Source organism: Saccostrea cucullata, unplaced genomic scaffold, assembly GCF_032062105.1.
Source record: "Saccostrea cucullata isolate Sc308-1 unplaced genomic scaffold, CSIRO_AGI_Scuc_v1 ctg8032, whole genome shotgun sequence".
Classification (NCBI taxonomy): domain Eukaryota; kingdom Metazoa; phylum Mollusca; class Bivalvia; order Ostreida; family Ostreidae; genus Saccostrea; species Saccostrea cuccullata.
Genome location: NW_026927056.1, coordinates 20,150 through 25,173, shown reverse-complemented (window position 1 = coordinate 25,173; position 5,024 = coordinate 20,150).

Below are 5,024 nucleotides of genomic sequence, written 5' to 3'. Positions count from 1 at the left end.
CTGGATGGAATTTTGCAATAGCCAGCTTGATAAAGAAAGAATGAAATGGGAATTTATTTTTTATGCATAAGTTAATATTTTCAAAGAAAATCCTGCATTTATGTACAATGTACTTTATAGCATTTACATGTCAATCGTGAGGCCAGAAGGCATCACGAACACCAGCCACATCTTCCAAGCATTTATTTTTTGTAAAAGCTTAAAATTGCTTTGTTCATATGTACTGTTTGATTCTAATTTAAACCTGTAAACATTTACTTTATCAAAACATGGTAATGAAATTAAATAATGTACATATAACCGTGTTTTTTGATTTTATCGATTTCAAGAAAACTGAAATTATTATTGATGAAGAACAGCATTTGATTCTATTGAGTTACCTCGTGATACTGCAACTAGCCTGTTGAAAACTGAGGGGGGGCTAAACCTACGCTCCAATGTTCTATGCCTATATTATGTTTATCTTTGCAAAAAAAGGGGTTGGTAGGGGCTATAACCCTATCCACCCTCCCCCGGGTTCCGACGCCTATGATTAGTAAAGTGACTTTCATGCACTCTTTATCTGTCTTTAAAAGATTGAAAGTGAATAGTGAAGCTCTGATTTCAAAATGCTCTTAAATGTAGCTTCAAATTTTGTTTGATACCAATAAATCAAACCCTCTAGCTATAATTACAAGAGATACTAGTGCTAGTGCCTTTAATCGAAAATTTGGGGAAATGTAGTTTTTGATCAAAATTTGTCGTTGTCGTAAACTTTTCACATTTTCATCTTCTTCTCAAGTACCACTGGGCCAATTTCAACCAAACTTGCCACAAAGTATCCTTGGGTGATGAGGATTTAATTTTGTTCAAATGAAGTGCCAAGGCCTATTTCAAGGGGAGATAATTATGAATTTATGAAAAATTAATGGTATCTTTTAAAAATCTTCTCAAGAACCATTTGGCAAGGAAAGATGAAATTCATGTGGAGGCATCCTCAGGTAGTGTAGATTCAAGCTTTTTTCAAATCATGACCCCCTGGGGTTAGGTAGGGCCACAATGGCTGATCAAAGTTTTACATATGAATACGTAGGAAAACTATTGGGCCAGGAAAGATGAAACTCGTGGATCTCTCTCTCTCTCTCTCTCTCTCTCTCTCTCTCTCTCTCTCTCTCTCTCTCTCTCTCTCTCTCTCTCTCTCTCTCTCTCTCCTGAATGTCAAGATATTAGAAAATAAATTCTGTTTTCAAGACTGAACGAAATTTATATATAATTTAAATTGACATTATTTAATTTTTTAACTTAAAATATGCGCTGTGTGACTTTTTCCCTCTATAGTTAATGTTAAAGAAGTCATTTCTACAAGATATACGAGGACGTTTCTTGGGGAACATTACATGCATTTACTTGTCATAAAAAGGATCAAATATTTTTTAATGACTTTTAAATACAAAAATATCAAAAGTTATTTCCTTCTCTCTCTCAAAAAGTAAGCAAACCAACAAGAACGAAAGCGCATCATAAAAAATATTGGCTTCGCCCACTATGCTTTGATTGGACGGCGAGTTGTTAAATCCTTGCGTAATACTTAATAACCCTTGTCATATCTATAGGTGATTTATTTTCAACTAATCAACGTGCAGTTAGGAAGACAGCCAATCAACAAAAGTGTTAGAAAAGGACCAGATAGGTTAGAAATATATTTATAAAAGTTACGGTAAAACACGTGTGTTTGTTATGTATGCAGATTAAGTCCATCGGTAAAGGAGATCGATTGGTTGTTTATTTGTTTACGGGTGAATAAATTGAAGCCGTGACTCGCATGCATGATTCAGTCACGTATAAGGTAGATTTTCGGGTGTTTTAAGTCATTCGAAGTTCGCTGCTACATTGCAACAGACTAATCCTTCACCCACCCTTTCCAGTATCAATATTTGGTACATGTTGTTCGTTTTGATAATGACTTGTCGCTTTCTTTGAATCTTTTTTTTGTAGAATTATATTGATTTAAGTAGTCAAACTAAAGCCTGCATTGTATACTGTATACACTTCATTAAAATCTGTTGCAATCGTGCATTTTTTGATTTTTATTTATAAATAATTTATGTTCGGTTGAATTGGTGAATTTGGAACATAGTCCTACTTAGTAATATGCGAAAGATCTGTGTACATTACATTGACTATACAAATATCCTATTCGTAAAAAGCCATTCAATGTGATTGGCCAGTATTATTGGGGTATTGTAGTATTCTGTGTTTCATATGCAAAGTAGCATTGGGTTCATTAAAATCAGACATCCAATCGCTGAATAATATGGTAATCTGCTTGATCAACCTAAGTAAAATTTCACAAACTGTTTACCATATTATTCAGCGATTGGATGTCTGATTTCAATGAAACCAATGCTATTTTATTCTTTAAAGTTCTTTAATTCAACATGAAAAAACTTTACTATTGTTCGACATCATGCAACTTTGCTAGATCGATCTAAGTAAAATTTCACAAACTAAGTTGCAAGATTAATTCGAATAATAGTAAAGTTTTTTCATGTTGAATTAGAATAACTTTATAGAATAAAGTAAATTTTAAATTATTAACAGATAAAAATCGGCACATAATCTAAATTTTCTAAATAAACAACATTTTTTTTAATAACAAAATTTAAACACAGAATTCGGTTTCGGGTGCTTTATATTCTCAGGTTTTAAATTGAAAATTTTCAGGCTACTTGTTAATTTCTCAAATGCTAAATAATTTTCGAAATTTATAGTGTTCAGTACATTCATCATAAGTTTTCTAACTAATTAATAGTTTTTGAAAGCAAAGAATTAAATGCAAAAAATAGTTTTTGGGAACTAAAATTTTAAGCACGTATATGATATTTTTTTAAAACCGTAAAATATATAATCAATTTGAGTTCTTTAAGTTTAGAATTTTGAACAAAAATATTTAACTTCTTAGAGTTTGTTTGTTTTTTTTTCCAAAATATAAATTATGCGGGGTTACGTTCAAAATATTGTGCAGCTGTAATAAATATAAAATTTCTGTAAAATAAATTTCAAATCAAAGCATATTTTTTATGTAATCATTAGCATATTTCATTGATTTGAAAAATAATTCAAATTCATTTATGAGTTTCAGAGAATTTGAAACTTTGCAAATAACTATTATACTACCGGGGTATTTTTTTCTCAAAATGAATTTTTCTATAAAAATGATTGATTTTGAATTGAAAAAAAGTATGAAGTAAATCTGATATTGGACCTTAAATAAAAATCAGTAAATTTGTAAAATGAAAAAAAAAAAAAAAAAAAACCATTGTAATCATAATATTAGCATATAATGTCATTAGCATATGAAATTTAGCAATTAGCGTAGTTTTTCATTTAAAAAAAAATAATGATATTATTTATGTGCTAACGTATAAATATATTTCAAAATCTGCAAAACTTGTTAAAACATTAAATTTTGCACAAAAATGCAAAAAAATAAATGCTTCACTAATAGTTGGCATAAATAAACAGTACTAACTACAAATTTTTCTATTTGTAAAAATTTACGAAATATTTAAACCAATCTACACTTTAAAATCTAGTAAACATACATTTAGTGCTATTAATATGCATGTAAAAATATTTTTTTTAAAAATCTTAATGAATTAGCTAAAACTTTCAATAAATGAGGATATACTACCATAAAATCGATATTTAGTACACTAAATTACCGAAGCATAAATTAAAGTGAATTGACTAATAAATATCTAAAAATCTGCATAAAATAAGTTTTATTTACTTTAATTTGCATAAGATTAGCATAACTGAAAGATAAGTTTTCATGAATTAGCTTTATTTTTATAAATTTGCATAAAAATAATTTCATTTGCACAAAATAACTTCATTTTTGTATGATTAGCTTTATTTACATTAATAAGCGTAGATTTAAATAAAATTAGTACTAATTGGAAAAATTTAAAATTATTTAATTTTTTATTATAATTTTCGAGCTTCTTGCCTAAAATTAGCTTCATTAGAATAAATCAGCATAAAATTAGCTTCATCTGCATAATTTTAGCTTCATTTTAGCACTTTTGCATAAAATTAGCTTCATTAGCATATATTAGCATAAAATTAGCCTCATTCTAGCGTTCTTTGCATAAAACTAGCTTCATTAGCATAAGTTTGCATAAAATTAGCTTCATTTTAGCGATTTTGCATAAAATTAGCTTCATTAGCATAAATTAGCATAAAATTAGCTTCATTTTAGCTTTTTTTGCATAAAATTAGCTTCATTTGCATAAATTTGCATAAAATTAGCTTCATTTGCATAAAAAATGTGCTAATCTTCCGATAATTTATGCAAATGAAGCTAATTTTATGCAAATTTATGCAAATGAAGCTAATTTTATGCAAATTTATGCTAATGAAGCTAATTTTATGCAAATTTATGCAAATGAAGCTAATTTTATTCAAATTTATGCAAATGAAGCTAATTTTATGCAAAAACGCTCAAACGAAGCTAATATTATGCTAATTTATGCTAATGAAGCAAATTTTATGCAAAAACGCGAGGCTAATTTTATGCTAATATATGCTAATGAAGCTAATTTTATGCAAAAGTGCTAAAATGAAGCTAATCTAATGCTAATTTATGCTAATTTTATGCAAAAGCGCTGAATTAAAGCTAATTTTATGCTATTTAATGCTAATGAGGCTAATTTTATGCAAAAATGCTAAAATGAAGCCAATGTCATGCTACTTTATGCAAATGAAGTTAATTAAATGCAAAATAGCGAAAATGAAGCTAATATTTTATGCTAATTTGTATTCAATAGCATTTTATGCAAATTTGTGTAAACTTGCAAAAGGAAGAATTTGAAAGGTGTGATACTGAATTCATGAATTTTATGCAAATTTTAAATTCTTAATATACAATAATAAAATCTTTTGCAAATGTTAGCTAATTCGTACTGATTTGTTTAAATCTTTTATTATTTATGTATATTTACGGATTATGGTATTTTAATTCTTGAGTTTTTTAATTTTAA